Here is a 20,375-nt window from a genome sequence, read left to right on the forward strand (position 1 = left end):
CCCACCTCTAGCTCAATTCATTCAATTCATTGGGGAATGGCTGATTAACCTCTGAAAGACATGCAATATGCTGCATTATAAAAGTGCAAACTGTGATTGGCATAGGATGTTAATGTATTGTAACAGGCCCTTGAGCCTATCAAGCTTCTGCTCAGCCTATCTCCAAACACCTTAGAACAGAACTGAGGAGGACTGAGGACAGAATACCTAGAACAGAGATGCGGAGGAATTTCTTTAGCCAGAGAATGGTGAATCTGTGGAATTCATTGCCACAAATGGCTGTGCAGGCCAAGCCACTGGGTATATTTAAAGCAGAGTCTGATAGGCTCTTGATTAGTCAGGTTGTCAAAGATTACAGGGAACAGACAGCAGAATGGGGTTGAGAGGGATAATAAATCAGGCAAGATAGACTGGCAGAACAGACTCGATGGGCCAAATGGCCTAATTCTGTTCCTGTGCCTTAATGTCACCTATTATCACCAAGCCAACATTTCATTTCATTTGTACCCCCCCCCACATTCACATCACCGTTTCTGGATTTTAACCCCCACTCACACACTAGGGCCGATTAAACTCTCAATCCTCACATCTCCAAGAATTATTTATTTATTGAGATTCAGAGCAGATAGGCCCTCCTGGCCCTCGAGCTGCCCCTGATCCCCTGATTTAACCCTGGCCTAATCATGGGACAATTTACAGATATGCCTTTGGACTGTGAGAGGGAACTGGAATACCCAGAAGAAACCCGGGGAGAGTGTACTGACGATGCCGGAGTTGAACTCTGATCTCCGGAGCCCCAGGCTGCAGGGCTACATGAGTTCTGCATGTGGGGGGAAATGTGAAATACTGAGGGGTGTCAATGAGGTGGGTGGTTACAGACTTTCCCCAGGGTCGGGGAGTCAAAACCTAGAGGGATCATACTCTAAGATTAAGTGATTTCTCTAATGCTGGCAATCCAGAGCAACACATAAAACGCTGGAGGAACTCAGCGGGTCAGGCAGCATCTATGGAAATGAATAGAGTTGATAGTTCAAGCTGAGACCTTGATATTCTGCATTCTTGCCTCCTCCTTTCCAATCCTGACGAAGGGTCCAGGCTCGAAACATTGACTGTTTATTCCTCTCCATAGATGCTGCCTGACCTGCCGTGTTCCTCCAGCATTTTGCCTGCGTTGTTTAAAACTAGAGGGCACAGCAGCAAGGTGGGAGATATGTTCAAAGGGGATCGGAGGGGCAAGTTGAGGTACATAGGTTACATGGGCTGCCAGAAGTGGATGCAGGAACAACTGCTGAGTTTGCTCTCTTTTTGCACTATTTATTTTAAAATATATATATAGTGCATTCTGGTTAATTGGGACACATTGAGACCACTAGTTTGGCCCAATTAAACGGTTGCTCATATTTGCTAGTTTCATAGAAATTGTTAAAAAGGCATTGTAAAAAAAGACAAGCTACCATTTAAGTGACTCAAAATTATGTATTTAAATTAAATATAGAATAAATTAGAGAACTACAGATACTTCTACGGTATTATGAAAAGTGTATTAGTTCCTCACCATTACAGATGGAGGAATCTCTCCAGTGTACACTACTGTGTTCTTTTGATTGAACAAATTCGCACAGTGCCTTCATACAATGCTTTTGACGATTGCAATCTCCAAACCTTCAGTTTCATTTTCAACATGATTCAAGGTATATTCATTATAATACCATAAGACATAGGAGCAGAGTTAGACCATTCAGCCCATCGAGACTGCTCTGCCATTTCATCATGGCTGATCCCGGTTTCCACTCAACTCCGTATATCTGCCTTCTTGCCATAGCCTTGATGCCCTGACCGATCAGCACTACCCACCCCTCCACCCATCTCTCAGCACTACCCACCCCTCCACCCATCTCTCAGCACAACCCACCCCTCCACCCATCTCTCAGCACTACCCACCCCTCCACCCATCTCTCAGCACTACCCACCCCTCCACCCATCTCACAGCACTACCCACCCCTCCACCCATCTCACAGCACTACCCACCCCTCCACCCATCTCTCAGCACTACCCACCCCTCCACCCATCTCTCAGCACTACCCACCCCTCCACCCATCTCTCAGCACTACCCACCCCTCCACCTGTCTTCAGGCTTTGCCTCAATGTCATCAATTCCACTGTCTAGATCACTGACAAACAATGTGAAAAGAAGCAGCCCCAAAACTGACCCACGAGGAACACCACTAGTCACAGGCAACCAACCAGAAAAAGCCACTTTTATTCCCCCTCACTGCCTCCTACCCATCAGCCATTCCACCATCCATGTCAGTACCTTTCCTGCAATGCCATAGGATTTTATCTTGTTAAGCTGCCGCATGTGTGGCACCTTATCAAATGCCTTCTGGAAATCCAAGTAAATGACATTCACTGCCTCTCCTTTGTCCACCCTGCTTGTTACTTCCTCGAAGAACTCTATTTTGTCAGGCAAGATTTCCCTTTACAGAAACCCTGCTGATTTTGATTTATTTTATCATTAGTCTCCATGTACCCTGAAATCTCATCCTTAACAAAACACTTTACCAACCACTCTAGTTTCGCTAACTAGCCTATAATTTCCTTTCTTTTGCCTTCCACTCTTCTTAAAGAGTGGAATGACATTTACAATCATCCAGTCTTTCAGGACCATGCCAGAATAAAGTGATTCTTGAAAGATCATGACCAATACATTTACTATCTCTTCAGCAACCTCTCTCTCAGTACTCTGGGATGCAGTCCATCTGGCCCGGGTGACTTACCACCTTAAGACCTTGGAGTTTTCCTGGAACATCTTCCTTTGTAATAGCAATGGCACTCACTCCTGCTCCCTGACACTCACAAACCTCTGGCACTCTGCTAGTGTCTTCCACAGTGAACACTGAAGCAAAGTACTTATTAAGTTCATCTGCCATTTCTTTGTCCCCCATTACTACCTCACCAGCATCATGTCCAGTGGTTCAATATCAACTCTCACCTCCCTTTTACTCTTTATATAACTGAAAAAAACTTTTAGTACCCTGCTTTATATTATTGGCTAGTTTGCCTCCATATTTCATCTTTTCCATTCTTATGGCTTTTTTTAGTTGCCTTTTGTTGGATTTTAAAAGCTTCCCAATCATCCAACTTCCCACTCATTTTTGCCCTTTCCTTACCTTTTATGCAGTCCCTTGTCAGCCACCGTTGGCTAGCCCTGCGATTTGAGAACAACTTCTTCTATGTGACATGTTTATCCTACACCTTGTAAACTAGTCCCAGAAACTTCAGCCATCTCTGCTCTGCCGTCATTCCTGCCAGTATCATCCACCAATCCACCTGGGCAAGCTCCTCTCTCATGCCTCCGTAGCTCACTTTATTCCATTGTGATACATGTGACTGATGCTTCAGCCTCTCAAATCACTGCCTCCTATGGCTTCCTTTACACTAAGCTCTGAATTATTGTGTAGATTTCCTTTCCCCGAGTAGGCTCAAGCTCAAGCTGTTGTAAAAAGCCACCTCATAGGCATTCAACAAATTCCTTCTGTTACAATCCGACACCAACCTGCTTTTCCCCATCCCCTCGCATATTGAAGACCCCCATTATAATTGTGTCATTACCCTTATTACATGCCTTTTCCAGCTCCCTTGTAATCTCAACCCCACATCTCGGCTACTATTATCAAATAATTTATAAATTATACAACCTTGAGATTTGTCTGCTTATTTGCAACCACGAAACCAGAAATTTGAAAGACCTAAGTAAAAAAAAAAAGACCAACACTCAAAGTGCAGAGGAAGAGAAAAAAAAACCCTAATCCTGCAAGCAACAGCATTCTGAACCAAACTGAGTCCACAGGCCCGAATCCCTGGAGCAGCCCAGAGTAGGCCGAAGCCTTGGTCTCAGTTCATCATATTGGAGTGAAAAACTGTCGCGAAGCTCACAAACATGAAGCACAGCAGCTGGGGCAGTCTCCGAGCCCCTCAGCATTGCAGAGAGAGAAGTGACCATTGCAGGACAGTGAGAGAAATCAGCCCAACTCTCAGCTCTCAATACCTTGCCTTATCTGGCCTGGCGTTTAAGTTGTCCAGACAGTCGATCGTTCCTTGCATTAAGACAAGGGCCCCGCCATAGCGAAATGCACCATGCCACCCAGCGATTCATATGGGCCTTGTTGCCCAGCCCGAAGCTGTTCTTGACCTCTACAAATCAACTCGGCACAACTTCACACCCGGGTTAGTTGGGCAGGCATCGAAACTCCCCTGCCTTGACTTCGCCTCTTTGAATCGCTCATACTAACTCCATTGCATCAATTTTGCACTGCACCAGCATGGCTCATCCCCCAAATTTGCTTCACCTTCGTTCGCCTCTTCATTGCTTGCAGTGATAGTTTACCACTACTTACTTCAGAAAAGGTGTCATTCATTAGGTTTTTAGTCGAATTTCTTGCTTCTTGATCTACCAGTAACCTGTCACCCATGTCAGTAGTGCCATCTTAGACTGGAACATGATTGCTGATACCTTTAAATTATTCGTAATCCTAACTTGTTGAAGTAGTGAAGTCACTCCCCGCTGTTTTTGCCATTAAGTCTGAATGCTGGAAACCACAGTGTACAAAACAATTCGGAATTGTTTTTCTGCTTATTTCTTGCCAACTATCAGTGACATTATTTCCTGAATTTTTCTATGATTACATTTTCGGGCTGCACATTTCATTTTTTTTTAAATCTCTCATACACAGAGGGATCTCTCTTGCAATAGGGTGGGGGGGGGGAGTGGGTTTCCATGGCTTTGTCAGGCTGCAGAGGTGCTACCTCCAGCCACTCGAGCAGTTCCTAGTTTAAATATCAATTTTCTTTAAAGAACTAACTCAACCCCACCCTTTGGAATATTAACTGTGCAACAGCAACTCCAGTTACAGCAACGTCTCCTCCAGCACCTCAGCAACTGATTCAGCTCCAAAACACAACCTCCTGAATGCAGATAAAACCCAACACATTGAAGTTGAATTTTGCCAACCCTGCCTTCAAGACAACAGTAAGACTCGGGGTTAAATCCAACAAGAATTCACTTTCAAAACCCACACGAGTCCAGGAACAACCAAAAACAGGGCCCGGACCTTGGATCTTTCCACTCCAGTGGAAGACTGCATATCACCGGAAATTAAATGAGCTTCAGACTTATAGCATTGAATCCTTAGGGAAAATGCAGATCTCTCCAGAATGATTGTGTGACTTCACCGCAGATGACCTCAAAGATTGGGGAAATCGGATGCAGAGTGTACGGTTCTGTGAATAAAATGGCCCAGAACACAAATGGGCAGGTTATGACAGTGAAACAAATTTAATTAATAGTGGATGAGAAAGAAGAGAAACAACCTGTGATGGATTTCAATGCTTCAAAAATTCACAGTACATTTATTACCAAAGTATATATACACAGAACACAGCTCTGAGATTTCCCCCGCCCCTCGGAACAAAGAAACACCATGAAACCTGTTCAGGAAATCATCAAACACCCAACACGCAAAATAAAGAACAGATTACGCAAATGGAAAAATAACGAGCAGGCAGCGCAGAGAATGTCAAACGGGAGTCCAGTAGTATTCAGTTTAGTTCAGTTCAGCTCTGCGTTGCTCACCCACTGCAGGTCACACGCAGAGCTATTCCTCACTGAAGTGCCCCGGTCCATATCAAATACCCCAGTCAAACTGCTCGAAGAGCAACCAGAATCCAGAATTACATGCACCGTGAACCTCAGAGTCCCTCAAAACAAGGCCACAGCCTCACTGACAAATCCATGCAACAGGCTCCTCTCTGACAGCAGATAGTGAGAGGGAGAGGGAGAGCGGTCAAACGCAGGTATAAAGTGCTGAACATCAGCCTGTCCTGGGCTCTCATTCTCATTGACTTCAACCTTGCTTTAGATGTTGTTATGATCTAGACTGTCCATGTATTATTCAGCTCTTCTGAGATGGTGATCGCAGGATATCTATGGAGCTCATTTGACAAATTCTACAATATCTATATGGTGCATTAGATTACTTTATCCTAGAGGACAGCTTAGGCAAAATCACATTAGCTACTGTGAAAGCACTTAATTATTTAAAAGAAATCTTAAAAATAATTCACCAAGATATCAAGCCTTCCAATATTCTTGTGGACAGAAATAGCAATATTAAACTCTGCGATTTGGGTGTTAGTGGACAAACAGAAGATTCTATTGCGAAAAATGAGGGATGCAGGATGCGGACTATAAGAAAGAATAGATCCAAGTGCTTCAAGACAAGGCTGCAATGAGTGGTCAGATGTCTGCAGTTAAGAGGAATTAGACAATTTCCATACCCAAAATGGAACAGTGTATGAGTTACCCAGGCAGTGAAGGGTGACTTCCCCCGCAATTCAGCAAGAATGGAGAGAGGAACTTTTCTCCCTGCTTCATCCACTTTGTTAACTTGTACCTTACAAAGGATGAGCTCAAATAGGCCAAAGTATAAAGAGCTTCAGAAACATTCTTTCATCTTGATGTATAAGGAATGCCAGATGGACTTGGCAAGTTATTTTAGGTAAATCTTGGATCAAATGTCCCTTACTCCTGTTTCCCCAATGTATGTTGATTAATTTTACTGCTGAAAAATGGCCTTAAAATGGCTGACAGAAATCAATGTCAAGAATTGCTTTATGACACATTGCAGTGCTTCTATTTTTAGCTTGCTCAAACAGTGCATTAAAAATTGGTATTCCATTGTCGTCGTGTCTGCCCACAATTGTCCATCCAAAGCATTCTTCTTGCTCATTGTCACCAAGCTATCACAAGAATTTTACCGGACCTGAAATATTCATTGCCTTTTTGGGATTGCATTGGTTCCCACAAACAATGCGTTCACTTTCAAGGACTCTTCGCATGTTCTCAATATGTATTGTTTATCAAGTCAAGTCACTTTTTAGTGTCATCTAATGTCATTTTTTATCTATTTATTATTATTTCTTCTTTTTGTATTTGCACATGTGCTGTTTTTTGCACTCTGGTTGAACACTCTAGTTGTGTGGTCTTTCATTGATTCTGCTATGGATATTATTCTACAGGTTTATTGAGTATGATCACAAGAAAATGAACCTCAGGGTTGTATGTAGTGACACTATGTACTTTGATAGTAAAATTCATTTTGAACTTTGGATATATATTGAAGAGTAATCACATCATATGAAAATTGCTGGGACATTGCTTAACTATCACTCGGAGATGACTCAGATCAAATAGAAGGACACATGCTGACAGCATCATCACAGTACAATTTTGGAAAGACTGTCTTAGACTAGCTTTTCCTTCCGTTGCATAGAATAGTTTAGGCATCATACTCAAGGACTCATAGCAACACAGCTGTGCCGAACATGTCCTTACCTTAGAACTACCCAGGTTTATCCGTAGCTCTCTATTTTTCTAAGCTCCACGTACCTATCTAAGAGTCTCTTAAAAGACCCTATCGTTTCCAACTCCACTGCCGCCGCTGGCAGCCCATTCCATGCACTCACCACTCTCTGTGTAAAAACTTATCCCTGACATCTTCTCTGTACCTACTTCCAAGCACCTGAAAACTATGCCCTCTCATGCTCGCCATTTCAGTCCTGGGATAGCCTCTGACTATCCACACGATCAATGCCTCTCATCATCTTATACACCTCTCTCAGGTCACCTCTCATCCTCCGTCACTCCAAGGAGAAAAGGCTGAGTTCACTCAACCTATTCTCATAAGGCATGCTCCCCAATCCAGGCAACATCCTTGTAAATCTCCTCTGCACCCTTTCTATGGTTTCCATGTCCTTCCTGTAGTGAGGCTACCAAAATTGAGCACAGTACTCCAGGGTCTGACCAGGGTCCTATATAACTGTAACATTACCTCTCGTCTCTTGAACTCAATCCTATGGTTGATGAAGGCCAATACACCGTATGCCTTCTTAACCACAGAGTCAACCTGCACAATTGCTTTGAGCGTCCTATGGACTCGGACCCCAAGATCCCTCTGAACCTCCACACTGCCAAGAGACTTGCCATTAATACTATATTCTGCCAAATTATTTGACCTACCAAAATAAACCACCTCACACTTATCTGGGTTGAACTCCATCTGCCACTTCACAGCCTAGTTTTGCATCTTATCAATGTCCCACTGTAACTTCTGACAGCCCTCCACACTATCCACAATGCCTCCAACCTTTGTGTCATCAGCAAATTTACGAACCTATCCCTCCACTTCCTCATCCAGGTCATTTATAAAAATCACAAAGAGTAGGGGTCCCAGAACAGATCCCTGAGGCACTCCACTGGCGACCGACCTCCATGCAGAATATGACCCGTCTACAACCACTCTTTGTCTTCTGAGGGCAAGCCAGTTCTGGATCAACAAAGCAACATCCCCTTGGATCCCATGCCTCCTTACTTTCTCAATAAGCCTTCCATGGGGTACCTTATCAAATGCCTTGCTGAAATCCATATACACTACATCTACTGCTCTTCCTTCATCAATGTGTTTAGTCACATCCTCAAAAAATTCAATCAGGCCCATAAAGCACGACCTGCCTTTGACAAAGCCATGCTGACTACTCCTAATCATATTATGCCTCTCCAAATGTTCATAAACCCTGCCTCTCAGGATCTTCCCCATCAACTTACCAACTACTGAGGTAAGACTCACCAATTATATAATTTCCTAGGCTGTCTCTACTCCCTTTCTTGACTAAGGGAACAACATCCACAACCCTCCAATCTTCCGGAATCTTTCCCATCCTCATTGATGATACAAAGATCATCACCAGAGGCTCAGCAATCTCCTCCCTCACTTCCCAAGGTATCAGCTTTGTCTTCAGTGAAGGAAAGCCTCAACATGAATTGAATACTTTGAACAATATTCGAGAATAATCAAGCAAGTTTGAATTTTACTCAACAAAGTGCAATGGATTATCTGTTTTTAATTTTGTTGCTTCATCATTAGAGTAAATCATGGAGGAATGAATTCATCGGTATTTTATTGTTCATAATTTTGATTTTTTTTAACAAGCACAAAATTGAACAGCATGTCTTGTACCAAACAATGGTGGATTAAGGATTGCAATGGCTTCATGAAGACCATAAGGTGTAGATCAGCATGGATGATCTATTTTCCCTCTCAGTCCCAATCTCCACCCTTGTCTCCATATCCCTTCATGCCCTGACTAATCAATAATCTATCATTCCAGGATTCAATGGCTTGTTATACGAAGAGCGTCTGATGGCTCTGGGCTTGTACTCACTAGAACTCAGAAGAATGAGGGGTGACCTCACTAAAACCCATCGAATAGTGAAGGGCCTCGATAGAGTGGATATGGAGAGGATGCTTCCTCTGGTGGGAGGGTCTAAGACTAGAGGACAAAGCCTTAGAACAGAGATGAGGAGGAATTTCTTCAACCAGAGAGTGGTGAATCTGTGAAATTCTTTGCCACAGGCAACTGTGGAGGCCAAGTCTTTATGTATATTTAAGGCGGAGTTTGATAGATACTTGGTTGGTCAGGATATGAAGGGATACAAGGAGAAGGCAGGAGATTGGGGCTAAGAGAAAAATTGGGTCAGCCATGATGAAATGATGGAGCAAACTCGATGGGCCAAATGGCCTAATTCTGCTCCTGGTCTTAAGGAAATGGGCTACGATAGATGGGCAACTTGATTGGCATAGTTGAGTTAGGCCAAAGGGCCCATTTCCATGATATGTGTCTCTGACTTTAACAGCACAAGAAGATAGGAGTAGGCAGGCCACTCAGCCCATCAACACTACCCTGAATCCCCACACTGATCCTCGCCAGCCTCAATTCCCCTGGCCTGCCTATGAAAATAGATGCAAGACCATAAGCTATAGGTGCAGAATTAGGCCATTTGGCCCATCAGGTCTGCTCTGCCATTCTGTCATGATTACTTTATTCTCCCTTTCCACCCCATTCTCCTACCTTCTCCTCATAACCTTTGACACCCTGACTAATCAAGAACATATCGACTTCCACTTTAAAGATATCCAATGACTTGGTCTCCCCAGCCATCTGTGGCAATGAATTCCACAAATTCACTACCCTCTGGCTAAAGAAGTTCCCTCTCATCTCTGTTCTAAAGGGACGTCCCTCAATTCTGAGGCTGTCCCCTCTAGTGCTCAATATAGGAAACTCCCCCTTTATAGGAGGCATCCCCTCCACATCCACTTTATCTAGGCTTTCAATATTCAATAGGTTTCAAGAAGGTTCCTCCCTATTCTTCTGAACTCCGGTGAGTGCAGGTCCAGAGCCATCAAACACTCCCCATACATTAACCCTTTCATTCCCGGAAGCATTCGCATGAACCTTCTTTGGACATCACCAAAGCCAGTGCATCCTATCAGCCCTAAACTGCTCACAATACTCCAACAAGTGAAGTCCAGTCAATGCTTCATAAAGCCTCATCATTACTTCCTTGCTCTTATATTCTTGTCCTCTCGAAATTAAAGCTAACATTGCATTTACTTTCCTTGCCACTGACTCAACCTGCAAGTTAACCTTGAGGGAACCCTGCACGAGTACTCCCAAATCCTTTTGCATGTCTGATCTCTGAATTTTCTCCATGTTTAGAAAATAGTCTATACCTTTTTTCTTTCTACCAAAGGGTATGACCACACACTTTGTGCAGGTCACCTACCTACAGAAAAGTGATCAATAAGATTGAAAGACTGCAGTGAAAATTTACAAGAATGTCGTCAAGACTTAAGAACCTGAGTTATTCCCTGGAGCGTAGGAGAATGAGGGATATGGCGAATTCCCTGGAGCGTAGGAGAATGAGGGGTATGGAGAATTCCCTGGAGCGTAGGAGAATGAGGGATATGGCGAATTCCCTGGAGCGTAGGAGAATGAGGGATATGGCGAATTCCCTGGAGCGTAGGAGAATGAGGGATATGGCGAATTCCCTGGAGCGTAGGAGAATGAGGGGTATGGAGAATTCCCTGGAGCGTAGGAGAATGAGGGGTATAGAGAATTCCCTGGAGCGTAGGAGAATGAGGGGTATGGAGGTATACAAAATCATGAGGGGTATAGATAGGGAATATGCAAGCAGCTGCTTTCCACTGAGGTAGGTTAAGACTAGAACTTGAGGCGATGGGTTAAGGGTGAAAGATGAAATGGAATACGAGGGGAACCCCTTCACTGGGAGTGTGAAATGAGCTGCCAGTGGAAATGGTGGATGTGGGTTCGATTTCAATATTTGAGATAAATGGGTACATGGATGGGAGGGGTATAGAGGTTATGGTCCAGGTGCAGGTCAATGGGACCCAGGAGATTAATAGTTTGGCAGGGAATAGATGGGTCAAAGGGCAGGTTTCTGTGTTGTGATGTTCTCTGACTTCCCTGTACTGTATTCCACCTGATCCTCCTTTGCACATTATCCAAATGCGTCCAAGTCTTACCACTTCCTCAGCAGACACTGTTTCTGGTCCCTGATCCAGCACCTGCCAGAAGCTTACATCACACACTCACCACAGATCAGCAGAGAAACGTCCCTCTGGTGTTTCCTGCTCATTTCGTGGTCACTAGTTTGCAAGTGTTTCCTCAGGGTTGTGGGGATTGGGGATAAGCTCCCATTACCTTTCAAATGCTCCCAACGCATTCATCTCAAATAACTTCCGACAACCAAGTCCGGCTCCTGGCCTTCACGTATGGCTCAGCTGCGAATCCAGCAGGACCACCTCTACTGACAGGAGACGGGGCAAAGGCAGGTTACTGGCACCTTAAAACCAGTCACCTTGGGCAGGTGGGGCTCGTCAGCCAATGTTAGCTCATCGAGGAGAAGGAAAACTCTGATCTCAAACCTCCGCTGCCTTGTAGCTCTACCCACTTCGGGAGTAAAGCCCGTGAAAAATCTGGAGACAGAGACGCTAAGGCAGTCAGTCCTGTGTTGAGTTCAACGATGACTGGAAACTCCTGCGACGATGCTGGTGCCAAACCATAGCAGAGTCTTCCTTTCCTTTGAGTGTGTGGAGAGGGATTGTCTGTTGCATGAGCAATAGCTTGCTCTTCATAACGTATTGCTCAGACTTGTGCAACAGGTAGACAGCTAGGATGCAACATTCATGGTCAACCCAATCCAACAGAGGGCCTTAAGTTTGAAAATGTGATGACTTCTGTTTGTAGCTGGCATTTTTCTTGACTTTGATTTCTTTCTCTCTCCTCCACTGTCAATCTAGTACTCTTTGTAATCATTAATGTAAAAAGCAGGCTATCCCAGTGGCCGTTCCTGATCTGACATACCGGTTCATGGCCTCCTGTACTGCCATGATGGGCCTCTCCCAGGTTGGAGAAGTAACACCACATATACCATCTCGATAGCCTCCAACCTGATGGTATGAACATCGATTTCCCAAACTTCCCTTGATTTTCTTCTCTCTTTCCTCTTTTTCAATTCCCCACTCTTGCTCCCGTCTAACCTCTTCTCTTCTCCTCCCCTCCCCTCAGTGCCCCTTTCTCACATGGCCCACCTTTCACATTAGATTCCTTCTTCTCCAGCCCTTTACCTTTTCCACACATCACCTCCCAGCTTCTTATTTCATCCTCCTGCCCCCACCCACCAGGCTTCACCCATCACCTTCCAGCTCGTACTCCTCCCCCTGCCCCCACCGTCTTACTCTGGCTTCCTCCCCCTTCCCTTCCAGTGCTGATGGAGGGCCTCTGCCTGAAACATCAACTGTTTATTCCTCTCCACAGACGCCGCCAGACCTGCTGAGTTCCTCCACCATTTTTTTGTGTGTGTGTGTGTGTGTGTGTGTGTGTGTGTGTGTGTGTGTGTGTGTGTGTGTGTGTGTGTGTGTGTGTGTGTGTGTGTGTTTGTCTTTGCAATAACCATATAACTATATAACAATCACAGCACGGAAACAGGCCATCTCGGCCCTCCTAGTCCGTGCCGAACTCTTAATCTCACCTAGTCCCACCTACCCGCACTCAGCCCATAACCCTCCACTCCTTTCCTGTCCATATACCTATCCAATTTTACCTTAAATGACACAACTGAACTGGTCTCTACTACTTCTACAGGAAGCTCATTCCACACAGCTATCACTCTCTGAGTAAAGAAATACCCCCTTGTGTTTCCCTTAAACTTTTGCCCCCTAACTCTCAAATCATGTCCTCTCCTTTGAATCTCCCCTACTCTCAATGGAAACAGCCTATTCACATCAACTCTATCTATCCCTCTCAAAATTTTAAATACCTCGATCAAATCCCCCCTCAACCTTCTACGCTCCAATGAATAGAGACCTAACTTGTTCAACTTTTCTCTGTAACTTAAGTGCTGAAACCCAGGTAACATCCTAGTAAATCGTCTCTGCACTCTCTCTAATTTATTGATATCTTTAATCGTCTCTGCACTCTCTCTAATTTATTGATATCTTTATCAATCTGTTGCAACGAATCACAACAGACACAGTAAGCCCCCAACACTGCCTCTGCAATTGAAAGGCAAAATAACTGCAGACAATGGAAATTTGAAGTAAATAACAGTACAATAACATGGACTCTTGACCTCAAGATCCACCTCGTTATAATCTTGTGTCTTTTCATCTCGCTGCTCTTTTTTTTAAAAGAGTGAACAGTGAATGTCTTCACCACCGTGGCCCTGGTGTACAAGACTCACTGCAGAAGCCTCGACGGAGACCATGAGAACATGATAGTCACACAAACAGAGTGGTGAAAGTGTTGATTGGTTCGGTGGCTTAAGCTAACATATTGTCCACTTACTGCAGCGTTTCACATCAGTGGGGAGGAAGAAAAGCAGAGCTGTCAGAACTGGGGAGGAGTTATCCGGGGCCTCACCAACAGGCTGGATGGTAAATGGCGGCATGGCTGGCAGAAAGATAGCTGGCTGTCATCACCGTGTGGAATGGAGGGTTAGAAAAAGATGAAGAAAGTTGGAAACTCAACCAGCTCCATCACGGACACTCGTCTCCCCGGCAACGAGGACACCCATCAAAAGGCCATGCCTCAAAAAGTCACTGAGGACTCCCATCATCCAGGACATGTCCTCTTCTCATTGCCACCATCAGGGAGAGGTTCAGGAGCCTGAAGACACCCACTCAATGATACAGGAACAGCTTCTTCCCGTCACCATCCGATTTCTGAACGGACACTACCTCAGTGTTTTTTTCTCTGTTTTTGCACTACTTATTAAGTTTAATTTTGATATATACTTTATGTTGTAATTGATAGTTTTTTTATTAGGCAATGTGCCGCTGCTGCAAAACAACAAGTTTCACAACATCTGCCGGTGGTATTAAACCTGATTCTGATTGGCAGTTGCTCGGTAGTAAGGAAGGCCCGAGCACATCTAGATAAGTATTCTAATACTTTCTCTGCTCTGTCCTAATAAATGAAGTTTTGAAACAGCATAGGGGAATTTGCGTCTTTCTGCCTTACCAGTCGGATCTGCAAGCATTTTGTTGTGACATAACACCTGCTCTGTACTTCCTGATAAAAGTCCATCTTCCCCAGAACATACTGGTGCAATTCTACACTGCCACCATAGAGAGCATCCTCGCATCAGCCATTACTCTCCGGTTTGGTGCATAACATACAAAAAACACCACAAATTATTAGGTTTGCAGAAAAGGTAACTGAGTGCTGCCTACCATTACTGCAGAACTTGGATGTGTCCAGGGTAAAGAAGCTGGCAGGAAGGATCATTGCGGACACTATCCACCCTGCAATCTGCCTTTTCCAAGTTCTCCCTTATTTTAAGAACTATAGGGTTATCAAAACTAAAACTTTACACCATCTAAGAAGATCCTTACTGTAGGCAGTTAGTCTGATCAGCCATTCTAGTTAGCAACGACACCCCCATCTATTACTCCGTGACTGCACTGCACATACTTTAAGCCACTGTTTAGAATGCTGTGTACGTTGTAAATACATACTGGTATCTATGAACATGAGAGATTCTGCAAATACTGGAAACCCAGAGCAACACACACAAAATGCTGGAGGAACGCAGCAAGCCAGGCAGCATCTATGGAGAACAGTGAACAGTCAGTGTTTCGGGCTGAAACCCTTCTTCAGGGCTGGAAGAGTCTCGGCACAAATCGTCGACTGTTTATTCATTGCCTGACCTGCTGAGTTCCTCCAGCATTTTGTGTGGGATGTTTATGTAATTATGAATATTTAATCCATATCTGCTCTTGAACCTATTCCTTTATTTTTTATGTAATTCTTTTTTATATATAATTGTTGAATGGTTTTTTTTATTGCCTGCAGCACCCTGACCAACTCTCCACAGCAAATTCCTGATCTATGTAAATGTATTCGGCTAATAAAGTTGATCTGGAACCTACAGGAATTGATTTATTCCTGTCACAAGTAGCAGGGTACAGTGAAGAGCTTGTCTCGCACTCTCTCAGATCACTAACGGTGCACTGAGCTGAAATGAAATAAAACAATAACAGAGCATAATGAAGTGTGAATGCTACTGAGGAGTGCAGTGCAGGTAAACGATGAGAGTAGAAGGACATTATGAGGTAGATTGTGAGCCCAAGCGTTCAACTTATCATACAAAAGGTCTGATCAATACTCATGTTACACCGCGACGGAAGCTGTCCTTGAGCCTGGAGGGACGTGTTCAGAAGAGAGAATGTAATGGGGTATTTGATTTTGCAGGCAGCTTTACTGAGGCAGTGAGAAGTGCAGACAGAGTCCATGGAGGGGAGGCTGGTTTCTGCGCTGCCCACAACTCTCCGCAGTTCCTTGCGATCGTGGGCAGAGCAGCTGGCATATCAAGCTGTGATGCATCCGGATAAAGAGTCTTGTACGGTGCATCAACAAAAATAAAACAAAATTTGTATTTTTTTTTAAACTGTGACACTCCATTCTGCGCCATTATTGTGGGGTGACATGCTAGCGTAGCCGTCAGCACGCAGCTACTACAGCTCGGGGCATCCGAGTTCAGGGTTCAGTCCTAGCATCCTCTGTCAGAAAGGTTGGACACACTTTGTGTGTGTACATCGGTTTTCTCCAACAGTCCAAAGGCATACTGGTCAGTAGGTTAATTAGTCATTGTAAACTGTCCCGTGATTAGGCTCGGGTTAAGTTGGTGGGTTGCTGGGCAGTGCAGGCTCCACACTGGATCTCTAAATAAAACTTAAAATGCACCGCGCACTACCTCAATATGCTGTTGTAACGATCGGATCTGATCCGCGTGGACAGAATACAGAACCAGTTGTTCACTGTTCCTTGGTACACGTGACAATCACAAACCAATTTTCCGACCTGGAGATGCTCCGCAGGCTGGGCATACTCCAAGCAGGAAGAGACAGGGTTAACGCTTTAGGACATCAGCATTCTGACCCCAGAACAAGAAACTGAGGGCCAAAGGTCATTCAGTGTCAGAGAATATATTTAGTATACAGCCCGAAATTTGTACTCTTCACAGGCCTCCACAAAACAAGAAAACGCAAAGTGAATGATAGAAGCATTGAACCCCCCCCCCTCCCTTCACACAAGCATCGACTGACCCACTCCCCCCTCCACTCGCACCAGCAGTAGCACCGAAATCATCATACAGGCAACAGCAGAAGCCCATCCTCCCCCCCCCCCCAAAGAGTGGTTGATTCAGGTTTACCAGGAGTGTGCTGGATTGGAGGGCAGGGAGACGTTGGACAAACTTTACTTTATTGTCACCAATTGATACTAGAGCTTACAATCATCACAGTGATATTTGATTCTGTGCTTCGCATTCCCTGAAGTACAAATCTAAGTAAATATAATACAAATTATAAATCATAATTAGAAAATAGAAAAGGGAAAGTGACGTAGTGCAAGTCAGGTCCAGATATTTGGAAGGTACGGCCCAGATCCGGGTCAGGATCCATTCAGCAGTCTTATCACAGTTGGAAAGAAGCTGTTCCCAAATCTGGCCATACAAGTCTTCATGCTCCTTAACCTTCTCCCAGAGGAAAGAGGGATAAAAACTGTGTTGGCTGGGTGGGTCTTGTCCTTGATTATCCTGGCAGCACTGCTCCGACAGCGTGTGGTGTAAAGTGAGTCCAAGGATGGAAGATTGGTTTGTGTGATGTGCCGGGCTGTGTTCACGATCTTCTGCAGCTTCTTCTGGTCTTGGACAGGACAACTTCCATACCAGGTTGTGATGCAGCCTACGGTGCATCTATAAAAATTAATGAGGGTTTTAGGGGGACAGGCCAAATGTCATCAGCTTTCTCAGGAAATAAAGGCACTGGTGGGCCTTCTTGGCAGTGGCTCTGTTTGGTTAGGCCAAGTCAGGTCATTTGTGATATTCACCCCGGGGAATTTTGACCTGTTCCACCTGCGCACCACCAATGTAGATGGGGTTGTGCAGTCCGCTACCCCTTCTGAAGTCAACAACCAATTCCTTTGTCTTGCTGACGTTGAGGGATAGGTTATTGTCTTCACACCATGGCACCAGGTTCTTAATTTCCTCTCTGTACTCAGACTCATCATTACCCAAGATACGGCCTACAATTGTGGTGTCATCAGCAAACTTATATATTGGGTTCAATGGAAACTTGGCTACACAATCATGGGTGTACAGTGAGTACAGCAGGGGGCTGAGTACACAGCCTTGTGGGGCACCGGTGCTCAGAGTGATTGTAGAGGAGAGCTTGTCCCCTATCTTTACAGCCTGGGTCCTGTCTGTGAGGAAGTTGAAGATCCAATTGCAGATCTGAGTGCTAAAACAACTTTGTTTCTGTCCTCTGGAGCAGCGGGAGCTGAGGGGTCAAATAGAGTGGTCAGGCAGTAACTTTTAATAAGGGTTGAAATGTCTAATACTAGTGGGCATGAATTTAAGGTGAAAGGGGATAATTTCAAAGGAGATGTGAGGGGAAAGTCTTTTTTAACCCAGAGTGGTGGGTGGTTTGAGCGTGCTGCCTGGGGTGATGATAGAGACAGATATATTAGAGACCATTAAGGACGTTCAGATCGGCACATGGATGTGAGGAAAATGTGAGGATATGGACATTATGTAGGCCGAAGAAATTTGTTCAGCTGGCCATTTGATCACTAATGTAACTGGTTCGGCCCCGTTCCTGTGTTGTACTGTTCTATCTCTAAGAGAACGCACTGTGCAATACCCTGACAAAGCTAACATCGAGATCCCGTAACTCCATTGCTCTGTGAAAGAGACAGAAACAGGAAGCAGAAAACTGGAGAGATGGAACGGCTGTGCAGATTGATGAGCGTAATTCAGAAACCAGATCCGAATTCCAGACCACTCCAGTGTTGGTTCCCAGACCCCTGGAACCACTTATTTACAGTAGTGGGGTTAAGCCGAAATCTAACCTCAGACATCCTAAACAGAGTGTAACTAGAATGGCTAAGATGTCCAATAACTAACATTGGGCCAGAGTTTAAGAAGAACTTGTTCACCAACCCCAATAAACCAGGCATTTTTAGAACATGTGCAGCTAATTGAGTCAGACAAATATCAATATTCAAAGCTCTTGCTACAGACCAAGGGTAGTGCGAAGCATAACAGTTATTGTAATATATTTCTACAGGATTTCACCTTTGGTCCCCAGAATATTTGCAAGTGAGATCTCTTAATCTGCATTCACCCTACAAGTACAACACCCCGGTGTTACACAGTGACAGACCCATCCCCAACGGTACCGTACTCCGGTGTTACACAGTGACCGCCCAGTCTCCACTGGTACCGTACCCCGGTGTTACACAGCGACAGACCCGTCCCCACCGGTACCGTACCCCGGTGTTACACAGTGACCGCCCAGTCCTCACCGGTACTGTACCCCGGTGTTACAGTGACAGACACGTCCCCACCGGTACCGTACCCCGGTGTTACACAGTGACCGACCCGGCCCCACCGGTACCGTACCCCGGTGTTACACAGTGACGGACCCGTCCCCACCAGTACCGTACCCCGGTGTTACACAGTGACAGACACGTCCCCACCGGTACCGTACCCCAGTGTTACACAGTGACCGACCCGGCCCCACCGGTACCATACCCCGGTGTTACACAGTGACCGGCCCGTCCCCACCGGTACCGTACCCCGGTGTTACACAGTGACCGACCCGTCCCCACCGGTACCGTACCCTGGTGTTACACAGTGACAGACCCGTTTCTTCAGTATTTAGAAATACATTGGTTCGGCATTCAGTGCAAGATTGTGTCACAGCAACAACCTCACTCGCAGCCTCAGTAAGACTAAAGGATTGACTGTGGACCTCAGGGAATGTAAATGAATGCACACACACCAGTTCTCAGCGGGGATCAGTAGTTGAAAGCGTGAGCAGTTTCATGTTCCTGAGGATCGAACCTGAACCCAACACATCGATACATTTACAAAGAAGGCACAAGAGGGGCTATAATTCACCAAGAGTTTAAGAAGACAGTTGCCAAAGGCATGCACAGGCATCCTAACTGGTGGCATCACTGCCTGGTCTGGAGGGGCCACTGTACAGGGTCGGGAAAAGCTGCAGGAAGTTGTAAACTCAGACAGCTCCATCATCGGCACCAGACTCCCCAGCACCAAGAACATCTTTAACAGGCGATACCTCAAGGCGGCAGCGTCCATCATTAAGGACCCCCATCACACTAGATATGCCCTCTTCTCATTACTACCATCAGCGAGGAGGTACAGGACAGGAGCCTGAAGACATGTACTCAATATTTCAGGAACAGCTTCTTCTCCTCTGCCATCAGGTTTCTGAATGAACAATCAACCCATGAACACTTATTCACTATATCCTCTCTCTCTTTGCATTACTTAACTATATATGTGCTGTAATTTACAGTTTTTACTATGTATTGCAATGCATTACTACTGCATAACAACACTGAATATTGAAACGGATTCTGGTTCGATCTCTGTGAAATTTTACCTCAGAGTTACTCCACAAACCTGTGTTTGCCTTTAGGGTTTCCTGCTCACTATTACTGGCCTTCCTCCCCTCTATGCTCTCCTTGAGGGAGACGCTTCTTGGGGCATCCTTTCCTACTGACGACCTGCAGGACCACCCCCTAACCCCCAAAGCACATTCCTAATGCTCTCCCATCATCGTCAAAGGGTTCCCCTGGTGTTTTGGGGAAAAGTGAAGGTCAAGATCAAGTTTGTGTTTATTGCCATTCAACTATACACCTGTATCCCACCAAACGAAACAACATTCCTGCAGACCGAGGCACACAACACAGTACGTACACGGTAACACATAAAGTAATATTACCACAAGCTAATTAGCAAATAATAAAGATTTACATTTAACACAAGGTGAATTTACGAAGCAAGTTAAAAAGTAAAGAGTATAACAATACTGCTGCTTCATATGTATTGGGATCTGAGTGATGGATGGGAATGCAGGGCTAGA

The 20,375-nt window shown here is 45.0% G+C and overlaps 1 protein-coding gene and 1 pseudogene across 1 annotated transcript in view; one reads left to right on the forward strand and one right to left on the reverse strand.

Annotated features, from left to right (window-relative positions):
* Positions 1-20,375, reverse strand: part of LOC132406291 (phospholipase D1-like) — a 196,458-nt gene that overhangs the window by 165,561 nt on the left and 10,522 nt on the right.
* Positions 6,016-6,476, forward strand: LOC132404170 (dual specificity mitogen-activated protein kinase kinase 4-like; annotated as a pseudogene).

This window comes from Hypanus sabinus, chromosome 2 (assembly GCF_030144855.1).
Source record: "Hypanus sabinus isolate sHypSab1 chromosome 2, sHypSab1.hap1, whole genome shotgun sequence".
Lineage (NCBI taxonomy): Eukaryota > Metazoa > Chordata > Chondrichthyes > Myliobatiformes > Dasyatidae > Hypanus > Hypanus sabinus.